At 38.1% G+C, this 21,032-nt stretch overlaps 1 non-coding gene across 1 annotated transcript; it reads right to left on the bottom strand.

The window, feature by feature from the left end:
* Positions 1–8,697: 8,697 nt before the first annotated feature.
* Positions 8,698–8,804, bottom strand: LOC114884892. The gene has a single exon (XR_003790953.1). It is a non-coding gene; the product is annotated as a U6 spliceosomal RNA (small nuclear RNA).
* Positions 8,805–21,032: the final 12,228 nt, after the last annotated feature.

Genomic DNA, 21,032 nt, shown 5'->3' with positions numbered 1-21,032 from the left:
CAAGTTCAGTGATGTATAAAAAAAGTAATACATCACGACCAAACTGAGTACATTTCAGGAATTAAAGATTGGTTTAACCTTTAAAAAAAAATCAGAGTAATTAACCTCATTAGCTGCATAAATAAGGAAAAACTTTTCAACTAAAAAGATAAGAAGCATTTGATAAAATTCAATACAATTTCATGATAAGCAATGGATTTGTATCCATAAATATCAAGACATCAATAGAAAAAAGAGAGACAGTCTAACTTTTTAAATGACTCAAAATTTGAAATGGGTACTCCACAAAAGGAGATGTCCAAATGGTCAATAATTATAGCATAAATCACTCCACATAATTAGTGTTGTGAATTGAATTGTGTCCCTTGGAAAGATATGCTGAAGTCTTAAACACTGGAACCTGTGAATGTGATCTTATTTGAAAACAGGGTGTTAGTGAAATAGAGCTTTATTCCTCAAAGTTTACTCTCTTGAGATAGGCTGGATATTGCACCAGGGCTCTGTCAAGAACCTGCCACTCAGAAGGGCTCTGTCAAGAACCTGCCACTCAGAAGTGGCCAGATCTCTGCTTCTTTTATCTGAGAGTAATTTGTCCATGCTTCCCTGACTTTTAAAAAGGTCTCTCACCCAGAGGGAATACTGCTAGGACTTTACCAATACCCTTGAGATGAGATGTCTATCCCCTTACTATCAACAGTTACATACAGAAAAGGCACAGGCTTTGGAGTGAGTCCTATCTGAGTTTAACTATGAGATTGACCACTCAGCAGCTATGCAAGCCTGGGTTTCCTCCAAGCCCCTCTTGACCTTCTGTCCATTCAGTTCAACTTAATTTAATCCATCAAACATTAACTGAGGATCTTGAGGGCATTAAAAAAAATTGCACTTAATCCTGGAGATAAAAAGTATGAAAAAATAGTCTCAATCCTCAAGGTGCTATAAAATGGAAATACCACACTCTTCTCACAGTTATTTTTTTGTTTTGAGAATTAATGTGCTACTATTTAAATGAGTATAGTGCAATTTGTCCATATGTTAAGTGTCAGTGTTATTTCCCTTTTCCTATCTCTTCTACACTGCCAATCTTTCCTTGGCTGTGTGCTTTGAACCAGTTATCTTACCTCACTGCAATTCTGTTTCTCCACTTACAAAATAGGGAAAGCAATAAGACTTTTACTGCATCCATTAGAATGTATAACTTATGCTGGCAATAACAACTTCAAAACTTAAATAGAGTTGTTCCAGTTATCTATTGCCTTGTGATGAACCCACCCACCCCCATCAAAAAACAAAACAAAACAAAGTAAAAAATCACTTAGTGGCTTAAAACAACTACATTTAATTTGCCCACAAATCTGTACTTTGGGCAGAGCTTGGTGGAAACAACTTATCTCTGCACCAGCCAGCATCCAGTGGGGACTGGATCATATGAAAGTTCATACACTCATGTGTCTGGTGGTTCAGGCTGGCTGTTGGTTCGGACCTCAGCTGGGAATGTGGCCGTTTCATGTGTCTGCTTAGTTTTCTCACAGCATGGAGCTGTATTCCATGGGCAAGTATCTCAAGAGGAACAGACAAAAGCTGTACTGCAATTTATGACTTAGAAGTTGTAGTAGTGTCACATCTGCCATGTTCTCAGGCTGACCCAGGTTGAGGGGAACATAGACCCTACTTGTCAGTGGAAGAGTGTCAATGTCACAATGTAAGAAGAGCATGGGTAGTGGAATATTTGATGTCGCCATCTATAGAACAATCTGCCTCAGGTTTGAAACAACAAAAGTTGAATTTTTACCCTCACTGTATTGCCACTGAAAGTCAGCATGGGAACCCTAGTCACCTTAGTCACTTGGGGATCCAGACTGATGGAGATGTATGTTACCACAATTGGTGAGACAGGAAATAAGAATGTAATTTGTCTCATAAAGCTTCTATCCCAAAGTGATACTTGTCAATTCATCTCACAGTATATTGACAAAAAAGTCACAAGGCTGAGCCTCAACCTCAAAGAAGATAAGGAAGGGCAATTCTACCACATGCCTGGAAGGAAAGAACTGGATTATTTACAAACAGCCCTAATGACTAACCTACCCACCGCATAGGGTTGCTATGAGGATTGAGTGGGATAAAGAACATGAGGTGCTTAGTACAATATTAAATTATTGAACATGTTCAATAAATCATAGCTATAATACTTATAAATACGTAGTTTGTGTAATGGCATGGCATTTTTCTAGCTTTTTCCAACACTGTGGATGAGCCCTTGAGGTTCCTACTATTCTTCCCTGGGAGTCTGTAGTCAGGGGCTTAGAAAGTAGGATTGTTAGATTTCTCAAGGATGGGTACGACTTAAAAAGCTTTGTTATCTCACTGAGACTCAGAAAATGCACAGTGGAGATTGATTCTTGGCATGGGGATCTGGAAAAATAGGCCATGCACAGCTTTTATAGGGACCCAGAATTTAAACCTTTATCTTTCATTACTGATACTGACTGAGCACTATCACAGGGAGACAGTTGGGTACCAGGCATTAGCTATTTAAACACAACAACTTGACAGACTTACAGGAAGCCGACTTAGCCTTGGGAGAGAGAGTGTGAAATGTCAAAAGATGCCCACATGCAAAGAATGATGTTCCTGTGAATATGTGTCTCCAGAGTTGTCATTTTTTCTTCTCACAGAGTGGTGTTTCTGAATTAGTGACCTCTTTTCCCAGTCTGTCCTTTGCCCAACTTTGATGCCTTTGTGACCTTTTGAAAATGTTTGAGGGTAGGCAAGTGTGTCTCCAAAATCAGGTTCCACCATTAACTACTGTTGTGATCTTTGAGCAAGTTACCTGAAGTGTGTGAGTCTAACTTCTCATCTGCCCAAATGGAGATGAAAAGATCTAATTCATGGTGGTTTGGGAAGACTTTAAAGACAATACATATAAATCTTGTGGCTTGATTTCCTATCCTGGAGTGGACGCTGAAATGTTACCTCCTTCTTGCTGTGGCCAGCTTTCCAGATTTTCTAAGAAGAATTTAAATGATCATGCCCCTTCCACTTCTCCCTCCTCTCTTATTTTTCTCATTACGTTCATTGCTAATGTCCCTCCTGGTTTATGAGTCCTAAGAAGAGGATGGATTGGGATCTAGGCTTGGTTCATTTCACTTTTTCATGTAAAAGAGTCAACTCTTAAGCTAGCTATTATATTAATGAGTATTCCAAATTTTAAACCAACCGTACTTGGAGAAGGCAAATTATTCTCTTTATTCTTAAATTTATTCTTTGTTCTAGAATAATTTACATGAGATGAGAGTTGTCATCTTTAAAAGAATCAAAGAATTCATCAAACTTCTTTCAGTTGTGGAGATAATTTTGTTCCTTATTAAAATTTTCAATCTCTACCTTGTTTATTTATTGCTTAATCCACCTTTTTACGTCTTCAACCAGTTTGGTATTTTCCTCCAAATCCTTCCATTTCACTGATAACCTCGAATTTTATTAGAGTAGAATGTATTCATATATTCTTTTTTAAAAAAAAAAAAAAAACCCAAAATCTCTACCATAGGGATTTTAATAGGATTTTTCTTATTTCTAATATTAATTATTTTGTTTTTCTCTATTTACTGGTTAGATTTTTCAAAGACTTCTCCATTTAAATGTTTTTCAAAAGAATAGGGCTTTGATTTATATATAATTTTAAATATTTCATAAAATAAATGTTTTCTGCTTTCATTGTTATTTATTTCCTTCAGTTCACCTTAGTATTAATTCTTTAATATTTATGAAAAAAAGCATTTAGAACTTTACATTTCTCTTTGAGAATAGCTTTGGCTGTAGTTAAGATTTTTATTTAGATAATCTCATTTTAAACACTTTAAAAATAGTTTATGGTTTGTCAGATTTATCTTTGTCCTAATAGTAACTTAGAGCAATGTTACTTAAATTTTCAATCTTGAGGAATATTTAAAATTCATATTTATAAAAGCATTTCTAGTTATTTGTCATGGACAGAATATGTGGCCTCTTCAATGTCTGGCTATTGGAATATTCATTTATATATATGTGTTCATGGCCTAGTTAATAATCATATTTTCTAATTATTCCATTAGGCATTCAAAGCAAGTGTATTTTCTCTTGGTAGACACAACCTTGATATATTTATGAACTGTGTAACTGACTATATGTACATATGTATAATTAATCTTAATACTTATCCTATTTAAATCATCACTATCTTTTTTTCCTCCATAATAGATCTATGACTGGGAGACGGGTTAAAGTATCCTAAAACAATCAAATCATTCCATTTATCTTCTTTCTTATATAAGATGCTCTAAAAAAACTTGAATTCTATATTGTCTGAAATTATCACTAGCTCTGCTTTTTTTTTTTTTTTACATTCTATATCTTTACCACCCAATGATTTTATTCTTATTTTCATACCTTTCAAGTTGTCCCTTGACATTGTGTAGGTTTACATTAGGAATGTTTGACTTAAATGAGGCAGCTTAACCTACATATACAGAATGTCATGACTGAAATATATACTCATTCTTCAATCATGTGCATTTGTGCCTTCTGGTTTTATGCTGCTTTGAAGTTTATTTTACATCTTCTATTGTTTGGACTGTGTTTTATTTGTTTTATATTTCCTATTAATTTACTCAACAAACATGAACTTCCTCCTATGTGGCAGGCATTTTACCAGGCTTTAGGCACAAAAATAAAGAGGAAAAGACACAGCTCCAGTCCCTGATGGGGTGAGGCAGCAGTGGGTGACATAGATATAAATAAAAGAATTGCATTAATTAATAGATGCAAATAATTGCGTTACAAATCATGATTATACTGATAAATCCACCAAAAGAAAGGAATGCAGTTCTATGAGAGGCCATGACAAAGGGAGTTGACTTAGGCCTGAAGGTCTTGGAAAATTCCTTGAGAAATTAGATATGACCTAAAACATGAAGAATAAGTAGGAGGTAACTTGTGAAAGGGAGGGTGGTGACCAAGGTGGAAACATTCCATCCAGAGGGAATAAATGAAAAGGACCAGTGATAGAAGGAAGCCATTAAAAATCCTAAAAACAACCCAACAGCAACATTTAAAAAAATTTACACTGTAGCTGGAGCTTAGAGAGCTATCAAGATCTTGGTGTGACATGAGATTTATAGGAATTTCATCAGCATTCATCAGGAATTTATAGGAATTTGATCAGCATTCATCAATTCCTGTCTCTTTAAATCTCAAAGTTAGAAATTAGCTAGACATTCTGATTCCTCCACAACCAAGCAGTTTAGATGAGGAATCAAGTGAGAGTTTTTCTTCCTCCTCAATACTTCTCAGTCTTAAAACATAATTTTGGATTTGGCACACCAGACTGTGTTTATTAAATTATTCTTTTGTGTATCATATATCTTCCATGTCAAAAATTTTAATTGACATTTGCATTCAGTTTTGAAACAATATTTTCAACAGTCAGTTTAGGTTAAACTCCAAGACTCTATGTTTACCTGCTTTCCTACTTATCATTAGCCTCCTTTTGTCACAAATTCCCCATGCTCAAGCTTTTAACTTTTTTTTTTTTTTTTGCGGTACGCGTGCCTCTCACTGCCGTGGCCTCTCCCGTTGTGGAGCACAGGCTCTGGACGCGCAGGCTCAGCGGCCATGGCTCACGGGCCCAGCCGCTCCGTGGCATGTGGGATCTTCCTGGACCGGGGCACGAACCCGTGTCCCCTGCATCGGCAGGCGGACTCTCAACCACTGCGCCACCAGGGAAGCCCTCAAGCTTTTAACTTTGATTAATCTTCTGGTCATTTAGAACAGGGGTGTGTCTTCCACTTACTCTTTCAAGGAGGATTTGTGGTGGCATATATTTTCTGAACCTGCTCTTTCATGGAATGTCTTTGACTTCACAGATGAGCAACAATCTGGCTGGTTATAAAATTCTTGGTCCGTAACCAGCTTTCCTCAAACCTCCGTAGGATGATTTCATTGTCGTTTGGCATTTAGCATTCCAGAGGAGAGGTCTCAGATTGGCTTGATTATTGCTCCTCCAAAAGTAACTCTTTTGTTCTGTTTTGTTTTGTTTTCAGGTTAAATGTTTGTAAAATCATTGTTGGTCTGTTCAAATATTTTCAGGAAATTTTTTGGGTGTGGTTGTCTTTTCATTGATGTGGCCTCGATGTAATCAAGTAAAGTCTAAAAATTTGCATCTACAAATTTTGAGGGGTTCTTTCTCTAGATAAATCCCATGAGGCTTTGGAATTAAGAGCATTCACTATAGAGACAGGCTGGCTGGGTTCAAGGGCCAGCTTTGTCCTTCACTAGGTCTATGACTTTGAACAAAATTAAAAGAAAGCCCCAAATTTAAAACTTCTCTCTGTTTCAGTTTCCCTATTTGTAAAATGGGGCTGATATAGTACCTATCTTAGAGGGTAGTTGTGAGGGTAGACTGGGCCCTAAGTCCAGAATGGTATCACTATAAGAAAAGGGCAAGAGGCCCAGACACAGTGGCAGACAGAGGAGGCGGCCATGTGGAGACAGAGGCAGAGGTTGGAGTGATGCAACTACAAGCCATGGAATAGCAAGGATTGTCAGCAACCACCAGAAGCTAGGAAGAAGCAAGGAAAGGTCCTCCCCTAGAGCATTCAGAGGGACCAGGGCCCCGCCAGCACCTTGGTTGCGAATTTCTAGGCTCCATAACTGTGAGATGATAAATTTCCATTGTTTCAGGTTAAAAAAAAAAAAAGTTAACATTGGTAAAGCATCTAGAAGGTCATTTAGCCCATCCTGAGTGTTTTGCAAGTACCTGCTAGACCACTGTCTTTTTGTTCCTCTCTCTCTGTTTTTAAGCTTCAGAAAGTTTTTCTTTTTCTTTTTGAAAATGTCTATTTACTTTTTATTAGGTATTTTAAGTTGCTGAACTGAAAAGTATAACAATAAAATTTTTGACTAATTCTGTTGCCATAATTAATAATCCCAAAGGTTTAGCTTAACATGGTTATATAAATTCACAAGGTGTCTGTAAGAACTAAATGAGAATTAAATGAGACAATATATAATATATAAAACATTAAAAATTTCTAGTATTCCAGCACAGGTGTGAATTATTTTCTTCAGTCATCATTGATATCTATTTTGTGCCTGTGTATTAGGTTTTTAAGCTTTACTGAGGTATAATTGACAAATAAAAATGTAATATATTTAAAGTATTCAATAGGATGATTTTATATATGTATATATTGTGAAAGGATTCCCACCATCAAGTTAATTAACACAACCATAACCTCACATATTTATCTTTTTTTGTGTGAGAACATTTAAGTTCTACTCTCTTAGCTAATTTTAATTATATAATACAGCATTATCAATTATAATCACCACATTATACATTAGATCTTCAGGGCTTATTCATCTTATAACTGAAAGTGTGTACAATTTTACCAACCTCTCCCTATTTCCCCCTGACAGCCACCATTCTATTCCTTAAGAATTTGACTTTTTCAGATTCCACATATAGGTGATACCATGCAGTATTTGTCTTTCTCTGTCTGGCTTATTTGATTTGTCATAATGTCTTCCAGGTTCATCTATGTTGTCACAAATAGCAGAATTTTTTTTTTTTTTTTTTTTTGCGGTACGCGGGCCTCTCACTGTTGTGGCCTCTCCCATTGTGGCGCACAGGCTCCGGACTCACAGGCTCAGCGGCCATGGCTCACGGGCCCAGCCGCTCTGCGGCATGTGGGATCTTCCCGGACAGGGGCACGAACCCGTGTCCCCTGCATCGGCAGGCGGACTCTCAACCACTGCGCCACCAGGGAAGCCCCCCTTTGCACATTTTTAATTGGATATTTTGGGGGGTTGCTACTGAGTTCAGTTCTTTATACATTTTAGATACTAACCTTATATCAGATACGTGGTTTGTAAATGTCTTCTCCCATTCCATAGATTGCCTTTTCATTTTGTTGATGGTCTCCTTTGTGTGCAGAAGCTTTTCATTTGATGTAGTCCCACGTGTTTATTTTTGCTTTTGTTGCTTTTGCTTTAGGTGTCAAATCCAAAACAAATATTACCAAGGGAATTCCCTGGTGGTCCAGTGTTTAGGACTCAGCACTTTCACTGCCGTGGGCCCGAGTTCAATCCCTGGTCTGGGAACTAAGATTCCACAAGCTGTGTGGCATGGCCAAACAAACAAACAAAAACCCCTCAAATCATTACCAAGACCGATGTTAACGTCAAGGAGCTTTTTCCCTACGTTTTTTTCCTAGAAGTTAAAACTTACCTTCAAGTCTTTAATCACTTTGAGTTGTTTTTTTGTGTGTGATGTAAGATATAGGGTCCAATTTCATTCTGTTTTGCATGTGGATACCCAGTTTTCCTGACACCATTTATTTATAAAATTAATTTTTATTGGAGTATAGTTGCTTTACAATGTGTGATTTTCTGCTGTACAACAAAGTGAATCGGTTATACGTATACAGATATCCCCTTTTTTTTTAGATTTCCTTCCCATTACGTCACCACAGAGTATTGAGTAGAGTTCCCTGTGCTCTACAGTAGGTTCTCATTAATTATCTGTTTTATACATAGTAGTGTATATATGTCAATCCCAATTTCCAAATTCATCCCACCACCCCTTCCCCCCTTGGTATCCATAGGTTTGTTCTCTACATCTGTGTCTCTATTTCTGCTTTGCAAATAAGTTCATCTAAAAATATGGAATGCTTCATGAATTTGGGTGCCATCCTTGCACAGGGGACATGCTAATCTTCTCTGTATCATTCCAAATTTAGTGTATGTGCTGCTGAAGTGAGCACTCCCAACACCATTTACTGAAGAGACTCTTCTTTCCCCAGTGTATATTATTGGCTCCTTTGCTAAAAATTAATTGACTATGTATGCATGGGCTTATTTCTAGGGTCTCTATTCTGTTCCATTGATATGTGTGTCTATTTTTAGACCACAAACATAATTGTTTTGATTCTTATAACTTTGTAATATATAGTTTAAAATCAGGGAGTGTGATGCTTCTAGCTTTGTTCTTTCTAAAGATTTCTTTGGCTATTTGGGACCTTTTGTTGTTTCAATAAAGTTTAGGATTGTTTTTTTCTTTTTCCATGAAAAATGCCATTGCAATTTTGATAAGTATTGCATTGAATATGTATATTGCTGTGGGTAGTATGGGTAGTATGGACATTTTAACAATGTTCTTCCAATCCATGGACATGGAATGTCTTTCCATTTATTTATGTCTTCTTCAATTTCTTTCATCAATTTTTTGTAATTTTCAGTGTACTGATCTTCCACTTCTTTGTATAAATTTATTTCTACATATTGTATTCTTTTTAATGCAATTGTAACTGGGATTATTTCTTAATTTCTCTTTCTGACAGTTCATTAGTATATAGAAACATAACTGACTTTTGTGTGATTTTATATTTTGCAACTTTATTGAATTTTTTTATTCTAACAGTTTTTTTGGTGGAGTCTTTTGGGTTTTCAACATGTAATATCATGTCAACTAGAAACAGAAAAATTTACTTCATCCTTTCCAATTTGTATGCTTCTTATTTCTTTTCCTTGCCTAATTGTTCTGGCTAGGACTTCGTGTACTATGTTGAATAAAAGAGATGAGAGTGGGCATCATTGTCTTCTTCCTGATTTTATAGGAAAAGCTTTCAAAATTTCACCATTGAGTATGAGGTTAGCTGTGGCATTTATTATGGAATTTATTGTGTTGAGGTGCGTTCTATCTATGCCTAATTTGTTGAGAGTTTTTATCATGAAAGTCTGTTGAATTTTGTCAAATGCTTTTTCTGCATCTTTTCGGATGATAATGTGATTTTTATTCATTTTGTTAATGTGGTGTATCACAGTTATTGATTTGCCTATGTCAAACCATCCTTGCATCCCAGGGATAAATCCCATTTGATCATGGTGTATAATCCTTTTTAATGTACTGCTGACTGGTTTACTAATATTTTGTTGAGGAAATTTGCATCTATATTCACCAGGGATAATTGCCTATAATTATCTTTACTTGTAGTGTCGTTGTCTGGCTTTGGTATCAGGGTAATGCTGGCCTCATAAAATGAGTTTGGAAGTGTTTGTTGCTCTTCTACCCTTTGGAAGAGTTTGAGAAAAGTTGGTATTAATTTTTCTTTAAATGTTTGGTAGAATTCAGCTGTGAAGCCATGTAATTCTGGACATTGTTGGGAGATTTTTGATCACTGATTCAGTCTCCTTACTAGTCATTGCTCTGTTCAGATTTTCTATTACTTCATGATCCAGTCTTGGTAGGTTATATGTTTCTAGGAATTTATCCATTTTTTCTAGGTTATCTAATTTGTTGGCATATCATTGTTTATAGTAGTTTCCTGTGATCCTTAGTTTTTCTGTTTTCAGTTTGTAATGTCCCATTTTTCATTTCTGATTATATTTGAGTCTTCTCTTTTATTTCTTAGTTGGTCTAGCTACAGGTTTGTCATCTTGTTTCTCTTTTTTAACCTAGATTTTAGTTTCATTAATTTCATGTATTGTCTTTATAGTCTCTATTTTATTTCCTATGTGATCTTTGTTATTTCCTTCCCTCTACTAACTCTAGGCTTAGTTTTTTCTTCTTTTCCTAGGTCCTTGAGGTTTAGAGTTGGGCTGTTTATTTGAGATAAACAATTTCTTTTTCCAAATGTAGGCATTTATTGCTATATACTTTTCTTTTAGGACTGCTTTTGCTGCATCTCATAATTTGTGGTGGGCTGTGTTTCCATTTTCATTTGTCTCAAGATTTTTTTTCTATTTCCCTTTTCTTTTTCTTCTTTTTTTTTTTTTGCGGTACGCGGGCCTCTCACTGTTGTGGCCTCTCCCGTTGTGGAGCACAGGCTCCAGACGCGCAGGCTCAGCGGCCATGGCTTATGGGCCCAGCCGCTCCGTGGCATGTGGGATCTTCCCGGACTGGGGCACGAACCCGTGTCCCCTGCATCGGCAGGTGGACTCTCAACCACTGTGCCACCAGGGAATCCCCTTTATTTCCCTTTTGATTTCTTTCTTTACTCATTGGTTATGCAGATGTGTGTTGTTTGGTCTCAATATATTTGTGAATTTTGAAGTTTTCTTTTGTAACTGATGTCTAGTTTCATACCATTGTATTCAGAAAAGATGCTTGATATGACTTCAGTCTTGTTAAATTTATTAAGATTTGCTTTGTGGCCTAATATATGGTCTATCCTGGAGAATCTTCCATATGTGCTTGAGAAGAATGTGTGTTCTGCTGCTGTTGTATGAAATTTTTTGGATATGTCTGTCAGGCCCATCTGGTTTAACATGTCATTTAAGTCCAATGTTTTCTTATTGATGATCTGTCCCTTGATGAAAGTGGGGGATTGAAGTCCCCTACTACTATTGCATTGTTGTCTATTTCTCCCTTCAGATCTGTTAGTATTTGCTTTATATAATTAGGTGCTCCAGTGTTGTGTGCATAAATATTTACAGTTGTTATAGTCTCTTGATGAATTGACCCCTTTATCACGATATAATACCCTTCTGTGTTTCTTATTACAGTTTTGGCTTTAAGGCTATTTTGTCTGCTATAAACATAGTTACTTCTGCTTTCTTTTTGTCTGCATTTGCATGGAATATCTTTCTCCATCCCTTCACTTTCAATCTGTATGTGTCCTTAGAGCTGGAGTGAGCCTCCTGTAGGCAGCATATATATTTGGGTCTCTTTTAAAAAAAAATCCATTCAGCCACTGTGTCTTTTGATTGGAGAAGGTAATCCATTTATTTTTAAAGTAATTATTGATGGATATGGACTTACTATTGCCATTTCCTTAATTGTGTTCTGTTTTGCGGTTCTTTTGTTCCTTTCTTCCTCTCTTTCCCTCTTCCTTTGTGATTTTCTGTAGCAGTATGCTTTGGTTTCTTTCTTTTTATCTTTTGTGTATCTACTGTAGGATTTGCTTTCTGGCTACCATGAGGCTTACATAAAATACATTATAACAGTCTGTTTTAAGCTGATAACTTTGAATGTATACAAAAGCTCTATATTTTTATACCCCCCTCAACATTTATGTTTTTTGTGTCAAAATTTATGTCTTTGTATATTGTGTATCCATTAATGTGTCTCAGTGTGGGACTCTTGGCATCATCTTATTTAGTACTTTTGGGGCTTCCTGAATATGGATATCTGTTTCTTTCCCCAGGTTAGGGAAATTTTTAGCCATTATTTCTTTGAATAAGCTTTCTGGCCCTTTCTCGCACTCTCTTCCTCCTGGGACCCTTATAATGCACATATTTATACATTTGATGATGTTCCATAAGTCCCTTAATCTATCTTCATTCATTTTCATTCTTTTTTACTCCTCTAATTGGATGAATTCCACTGCCCTGTCTTCAAGTTGCTAATTCTCTCTTCCACTTGATCTAGTGTGCTGTCGTACTCCTCTATGAAAATTTTCAGTTACTGTATTCTTCGGTTCTATGATTTATGTATGGTGCTATTTCATATTTTCTATATTTCTGTTAAAATTCTCTCTTTGTTCATGCATTGCTTTTCTGACCTAGGTGAGCATCTTTATGACTGTTTTTTCAAACTCTCCATTGGGTAAATCACTTATCTCCATTTCATTAAGATCAGTGTCTGGAGATTTATTTTGTTCTTTTGTTTTGAACATAGTACCCTGTTCCCTCACTTTCCTTAACTCTCTGTGTTGGTTTCCATGCACTAGATAAAACAGCCACCTCTCCCAGTTTTGACACATTGGTCTCATGTAGGAGGTCAACCTTATTAATCAGCCTGGACCAGTTCTTGATATTCTCTCAAACCTTTGTGATTGTCCAAACTGCTGTATTTGTTCTTAGTGGCTCCCAGTAATTGAAGCCGTGTCAAAACCCATCAGTGTCCCAAATAGGAGGATTGCAGTCAACACCTAGTTGCAGGATGATTAGAAGCCAACCCTCAGGCAGCAGCTAGGAAAGTATGCAGTTAAAACTCTTCGAGGAAGAAACTGGTAGATGGGCATTTTTGCTTGCTCCCTCTGTCAAGTCTTCATGTATATCCACGGAGGTGGGGAGTATTCCTGCACCTATTTGCTACAGTCCTGTGGGATTCTGGAATGCAATCTTCATTGGCTATCATTTGATTTGGGGCCTGTCCCTTAGGTGGCAGCCATAAAATTTTAGGTACTAGCTATTTGGACAGCTTCTTCCAAGGAGATACCAATAACTTGCTTTTATTGTTGGGATGAGCCAGAGGAGAAGGCAGGGGATGTGCCCACCAGCTCTTTTGGGCTCCAAGGAGGATCACAGGAAGCACCTAGATGCCTGCTAATTAGGAGCCAGACCCTCAAGAAGCAGCTTGTAAAGTATACAGTCAAACCCTTTCCAGGAAAGACTGGAAGATAGGCAATTTTGCCTACTTCCTTTGCACTGACCTCTGGGGGAATAGCCTCAGTGAGTTCTTGTGTGCCCAGTAACAACTGATTCTTTGTTTGCTATAGTTCTGTGGGATTGTGAATGCAAGTCCCAGTTGCTTTCAGAGCCAGTTGATTTGAGGGCCTATCTCTTGTGTGGTAGTCTTAAAATTTGGTGCACTAAATGTATGGCTCAAGCCCAACACTTCTCAAGGAGAAGCTGGGCATTGGGGGTTCCCTCCCAATTGTATGGCTCTGTGCCAGTGGAAGGGGGGTGGTTATGGTGAGAGTGTGTCTCAGCCTTTCCTGCTTTTATTACCATATTTTCTCAGTTGTCTTATGCGTGCAGTCATTCCTCTAGTTTCTGGATATCTCTCAAAGGGAATTTTTACATATGTGGCTGAATAGTTGGTTCAGCCATCGGAGGAGGGAAATTCAGGAGGCTCCAATGTCACCATCTTGGTCTGGAGTTGAGAATGTTTTCATTGAGTGTTTTCTTTTGCTTGTACTGTAATTATTCTGATTTCATATGGTTTGAGATTTGATCTCCATTCTCTGTGTCTCATACCTATCTTTTTCTTTTCCTAATTTCACCTCCATGCTCTTCCTCTAAGGATGGAGATGCTTCTCTAGTCGCAACCCCATTTCCTGATTTGTTTTACTGCAACATCAATTCTGCTCCTTACTGCCCCCAAAACTGATTGTTTAAATTTCGTTCTTCACATTTTACCTTCTTTGGAATTCTGCCTTGCTATCTTTTCTATTATCTATTGCATTTCACTTTGTTAATATTATCTGTAAACTTCTCTCCTTTAAAATTTTCTGTTCCTCATCAAAAATGCAAGCCTCCTGAGGGCTTCCCCAGCTGGTGGCGCAGTGGTTGAGAGTCCGCCTGCTGATGCAGGGGACGCGGGTTCATGCCTCGGTCCGGGAAGATCCCACATGCCGCAGAGCGGCTGGGCCCATGAGCCGTGGCCGCTAAGCCTGCGCGTCCGGAGCCTGTGCTCCGCAACGGGAGAGGCCACAACAGTGAGAGGCCCGCGTACCGCAAAAAAAAAAAAAAAAAAAAGCAAGCCTTCTGGGAGATACTGAACAATTTCTAAACCTTTCTACTGCCTTTTGTAGTTAATATTTTCAAAGTTCTATTGCAAGAATCTTCAGAATTACTTTCTTCCCTTCTCCTCCATTCATTGGCCCTTTATTGCTGCTGTTTTGTATTTTCTATTTATTCATTTTAAGAGGAGGAGAGACCCATACTCAATTAGCATTCACCAAGTGTCAGAGTGTGTCCATTTCCTGTGGCTTCATTCACTCTCCATTTCGTTGCAAGTCAAGCCTCTTCCTAATAACTGCAGCCAGAGGGTAAACTTGAGTCTTTAGATTTAACAAATAAAAATACAGGATGCCCAGTTAAATCTGAACTTTAGGTAAATGATGAAAATTTTTTACTATCAATACATTCCAAAATATTGTATGGGATATACTTATAAAATAATTTAAAAATCATCCAATATTCAAATTTAATTTGGCTCCCTGTTTCATCTGACAACCCTTGACTTGGCTGACAAGCATTCAAACCCAGATCAGTTTCCTCCGTGTGGCAGGTTTTTAATCTGATGAAGATCTACCGAGGGAAGTTCTTTTCCTATTCTGCCCACTGGTTCTCTGCAAATGCTGCACTACTCCGGAAGACCTGCTGTTCTTCTTTCCTCCCCTCTCTACAGTGTTGGAGGGGACTCCATATCCTAGGGTCTTATGTGTGATTGCCCTTCCTCCTTCCACTTCCTTTTCACCACTTTGGGAAACTTCCTGTTCTCTGGGAGGTCAAGCTTCCAAAAGGATGGAGTAAAAATAATAAGTATTTGTTGAATGTTTACTGTGTTCCAAACACTGTGCTTAGTGCTTTGCATGAATGCGTTCTTCTAATTTAACCCTCATGGCTACTCTTTAGGGAAAGTACTATATGAATACCATTTTGCAGGTGATGAAACCAAGGCTCAGGAAAGTTAATGACTTGGCCAAATACTAAGTCAACAGCATGGAGTTCAATTCATAGCCATTTGTCCCTCAGTACAAGCTTTTAACCTCTATCTGATGCCCACATCTCTGGGCCAGGAGGCAGCTGTGCAGTAGACACATGTGTCTTCCTACCTTTGTTCTGCCTTTTTGTGAGATCACACACAGGCAGCCCATGACTTTTCCCGTCCTAATCCAGATCCAAAAGCTGTTGTACAAGTGAAATTTCTACCAGGTTGTAGAAATAGATTTTCTTGCCATTTTTGTTTTGTTGTGAGTTTTCATGTTGTGAGTATTTTCATGGGGATTTTGGTAGAAACTTGGGACAGGCTGGGACAAGACTTACAGCCAGTTTCCATATTAATTTGTAGAACAGAATTTCATTTTTGCCTCTTTCATTTTTCAGATGACAGGTTCTACTTTTTAAACTTTTTCGAAAAGCCAATTTCAAGCCTAGAGGGTATGACTATATCAAGTGTCCCTAAAAACTCACTTTTCCCAATTCGTTATCCACTTTGATATTAATGTTTCCCTTCTTGCTCCCAATTGAGTCTGATGTCATTATTTCCTTCATTACTTCCTTGGCCTTTCGGGAGATGATGTCCAAGAAAGTTAAGTATATGATGGTCTGCTTTTCAAAAATGGAGATTCCCAGAAGAGATGAGAAATATTGGAATCCCCCAGGCTTCCAAGTCCTGGGCCAGCTTTGCAGGAGAGCATGATAAATTTCCTCCCTCTCACCAGGTGGTAGGTGCTAGTTCTATGGCAGTATCACATCAGTTCCTCTCTCCTTTGCTCTTTCATTTTATCCCACTTTAGGTTCTCAATTAACTTACTACTCATTGCTGTCCAGACATACTCTCCTACTTCATTTCCTCTTCTATTTTTTCTATATTTCTATTTCTTTTAAATACACTTAACTTTCAATTGTCATTTTTCGTCCTTGATACCTACCCCATCAAGCTGCACTGATACCTCTGAAATTTTATTTGACAGTTTTGTGCTTTATTCCTTCTCTTGATTGATCTTTGTCCTGAATATGTTGGCATGTCCACAAGGTAGCTATAAGACGTATTTCTGAACATATTTTTATCTGAGTGTTCCTGTGATACTTCATACCACGTTGCTTCTTTTTCTCATATCTATTGTCCTCTGTGACATCTGCTTTTGCAGTTTTATCTGGGATTTCCTTTCCTCTCCCTAAAAATCAGCTACTCAGGCCAGGGACTCTCTGGCCAAATACATTCTTTCCAATCTTTGTGAAGCTCCTCCAGGCCTGTAGGATTCCTCCTTCAACTGACTAGAAAGGTGTTTTTTTTTTTTTTCCCTGAAACTTGAAAAACAAACTGCTGTCTGATTTCCTTGGCTCTCCCAGGTTGAGGTCATATGTGAAGATCTCATATTACTTGTGACCTTGACCTTACCCTGAAAACATCTACTCTATGCCTTTTAGTTAGGGAACCATTTATATACCATTCTGCTTGGGGATGAAGGGGGAAATAGCTGTCTCATAGGGCTGAAAATTAAGAGGAAACAAATCAAGATAAACTTAAGAAAAATTAGATTCACAACACTGTATTGTATATTTAGACTTTATTAAGAAGGTAGGTCTCAAGTTAAATGTCTTACCACAATACAAAATAAATGAATAATTGTCAGCTTAAAATATAAAAGGAATTCAAGCAACATAGTATGGTGGTTAAGAGCACCAGGTTGTACTATTAGAGAGAATTGAATTTGAGTATATGTTTTGCCTTTTACTAGCCAAGTGACCTTAGACAAGTTACTTTGCCTTTCTGAGCCTCAATTACATCCTCTTTTAAATAGATACAATAATAGCAACAATATAATAGAGTTGCCATGAAAAATATTCTAAATAGTACATGAAAAGTGCTTTCTGTGTGGCAGAGATAATATCTGAAATATGATATGTTCAATAAATGTTACCTGCAACTAAAAAAAGAAAAGAAAAATTATATTATAAATGCAGTGTCTACCTCTATATACAACAAAAGCAACTTTTCTCCTTTTGACCTTTTCCATCCTGCATATGTATTGATACCATATTTATATGATTATAATTAAACATAGATAGCATCTTATTGTTTTCTCATATTTCCACAAAAATTTCATTATATTTTAAAATGCGTGCATCACCAGTTCATTGAGCATATATGCCATAATTCAATTAAACATTCCCCTATATGTTGAACGTTCATATGTTAAAACCTAATCCCCAGTGTGATGGTATTTGGAGGTGGAGACTTTGAGGCAATTAGGGCATGAGGGTGGAGCCCTCATGAAAGGCATGTGTATCCTTATAAAAAAAGGCCCCAAAGAGTTCCTTCACCTCTTTCTGCCAAGCGAAGAAAGATAGCCATCTATGAGCCAGGAAGTGGGCACTCACCAGACACCAAACCTGCCAGTGCCTTGATGTTGAACTCCCCAGGCTCCACAACTGCGAGAAATAAATTTCTGTTGTTTATAAGCTGTGGTAATTTGTTATAGCAGAGTCCAAATGGACTAAGATGAGGTCAGTTTGGAAAGGTGCATCAAGAACTGTAAAAATGATTTCTGCCTTTATTGGGAATTAGTTTTCTAGGAGTCTAATTTAATTTTTATAATATTAAATATTTGAAGAACTCAAGTGTCCGGTAGAAAGCAAATTGTTAATGAGTTGTACAGAAGTATGATAGACTACGATAGTCATATGTCATGCTTAGGAAGAACATTTTAACAACATGAAATGGGGGAAGGGAAAAAGTAACATCACATCCTAGGTGCAATATGATCTCCATTATGAAGGAAAAAGTGCAAAGAAAAGGTCCTGGAAAGCAATGTGCGTAAATTGTAATAATAGGTTGCTGCTGAGTGGTGAGCTTATGATTTATATTTGTCCTGCCTTTTAACATTTTCTAAATTATTCAGAATGCCAGTCTACTACATCAACAATCATAAATTAAAAAAAAAAAAAAAAGAGAAAAGGCAAGACTCTTTGGTGTCCAAGTCCCAATGTGCTCATATGGAATTTGAGTCCAGTAACTTCTAGATGCAGCCTGAACTCAGCACTGTCTCCTCCTTCATCAGCCTTTGTTCCATTGTATGCGTATTCAGCTTCCCCACTTGACATCAGTCTTTTTAGGAACATGGGTGCTGTCTTCCTCATTTGTAGATTCCATCTCCTACTCCATCCAGTGTCTAATACAAAAGTAGTGATTACTCCTCACTCATTTATTCATTCATTCAGTCATTTAAGAAACATTTAATTAGTGCATGGTGTCCCAGGCACTGTGCTACACTCTGGGGAAACAAACATAAACAAGGTAGGATTTTTCTCCTCAAGTTGCTTAAGTAAAATCTAAAGGTGTTACTAAGAAGTTACGGTTTCAGGAAAGAGATAGTAACAAAGGGGACCTTTCTGGCCATACCAGTCAAGTTACTAGAATGCCAGCTTCCATCCCCTAATGCCTGCTGCTCTCTGGTATTAGAAGGCCTCCCAGACACAGCCTCGATGACCACATTCAGGCCAGACTCACCCTTCCTGGCATTGAGGCCTGCGCACCCCTGCAGGGCACCCCTGCGTCCTCTGATACTGCCTTCCCTTCCCATCGCCACCGCCTAGCCCACACTCCAGGGCTTTGCCTCTCTAACAAGCCAAGACTGCCATTGCCCCACCAGATGCTGTTTCTCACTCTTCGGTCTCTCTTTGTTCTTTTCTTTTTCTCGCACAAGCCCGGGAAAGCCTGAGATCCTAGAAATAGGTGGAGGTGCTCTCCCCTGCCTCTGGGGTTAGAGCCATCATCCTTAATTCTGATACCTCTACAGAAGCACAGAATTTCCTCACAAAGTTTAATCCCACCAGCCAGCGTGGGATTCCCCTTCATTTCTTCCATCTCTCCTCTGCCTGTCTCCCCTCAAAACAGGCCCACTGTAGGGGTACCCATTTCTATTTCTCCCTGTTCACATTTCACAGAAGCCCACCACTCCCAGGAAAGTCACCTCCAGTGTAGGTGGTGGAAATGAGGAGCCTCAAGGGTGGAAGAAAACTGGGGCAGAATCAGTCCCTTAAAGAGAAAGGTCCTCCTAGTAAGTTCTTTCGATTAGCTTATTTCCATCTGCCTATTCTCTTTGATTTAATAGATAAATCCTCACAAACGTTGCTCTTCCATAAACTTAGACTTTCAGTTACACCAACAGGAAAATTAAAAAATATTGCTTCATCTGTTCCAATTTTAGTTCTTTCCCTTTCCCCTTCCTTTTTCTACTTCATAGACTCATATGATTTCTGGATGGAAAAGAGCTCCAAGGTCATCCAATAAAATGCCTCATTAGATCATTAAAATTTCTCTGCAACATCTCATCCAGTGGCCCTTCAGCCTCTGCTTGCACACCCCCAGGAATGGGGACCTCATCCCCTTACTGGGCAGCCCATGCCATCTTTATACAGCTCTGGAAGTGAAATGTTTTAATTCCCGGTGAGTAAAAACTATTTCCCTGATACTTTCTTCCTTTGGCCCTAATTCAAGTTCTTGACACAAGACCAAACAAATCTAATTCCTCATCCATGTGGAAAGGCTTCCAGTGCTTTCACCCTTCTGATTTATGCTAGACTCCTTTCTATTTTGAACTCTCTCATTAGAAAAAAATGCACAAATCTGATTTTCCTAACAACGTCTAGGAGATAAGAGAAATAAACCATAATGAAGTAAATTTATTCATTCATTCTTTTCATACAACAAACATCCACCAACTTCTCGTTGTTCCAAATCTAGTGCAAAGATCTGGGAACATATAGATGAATGAGGTTCACTCCTTGCCCTCAAGAAGCTCACAGTCTGGTGCAATGGTTAAGAGTGGGGATTTCAATGTCAGATAGTTTGGTTCAAATTCCTGGTCTATCTCTTGCTATTTGTGTGACCTTGGACAAGTCACTAGGCCTTAACTTTGTCACATGTGAAATACAATATTGATAGTACCTTCTTCGTAGGGTTGTTGTGAGAATTATATGAGATGACACACGTAAAGCTCATTAAAGGGTCAATGAATGCTGGCTGTCACTATTAGGAGGAGTCATGTGGGAAAGAGATGAGGTCAGTTTCAATATAGTAGGTAGATTAGGCAAAACCGGAATGTGCTGCAATGGCACAGAGGGGCACCTAACCAAGACTCTGTGAAGGCCTAAGAGAGCAGGTGATTTTTATCTGAGTCTGGAGAGATGGAGGAATGTGAGTGAAGTTGGAGAGAGATTCCAGGCAGAGAGATCAGGTCATGCAAATGTAGGAATCTGTGAGATCCCAAGAGGTATTCAGGGAACTATGAACAATACAGAATGGCTGGACTACATCTGTATTGTGGCAAAGGATGAGACCAGGAAGTTTCCAGGGATCATAAAATGGAAAACCTTGTAAGCCAGGCTAAGGAGAATGAACTTTGTCCTATAGGTCATGAAGAGCCAATGAAGGATTTCATGTGAAAAGATCGCATCTGTATGTTAGTATCACTCTGGAAGAGGGTGAACTGGAGAGAAGCAAGCCTGGAGGAATAATAAATTCCTCAGTAGGTGGGTTAAGCTCAAGCTTAGGGTGCCACTAATGCATGGGTGAATGATCCTGTTTCTGCTAC

The sequence above is a fragment of the Monodon monoceros genome, unplaced genomic scaffold (assembly GCF_005190385.1).
Source record: "Monodon monoceros isolate NGI ecotype Baffin Bay Population unplaced genomic scaffold, NGI_Narwhal_1 Super_Scaffold_5, whole genome shotgun sequence".
Taxonomy (NCBI): domain Eukaryota; kingdom Metazoa; phylum Chordata; class Mammalia; order Artiodactyla; family Monodontidae; genus Monodon; species Monodon monoceros.
Note: the sequence above shows the minus strand (reverse complement) of the source record. Positions and strands in the feature narration are given on the sequence as shown.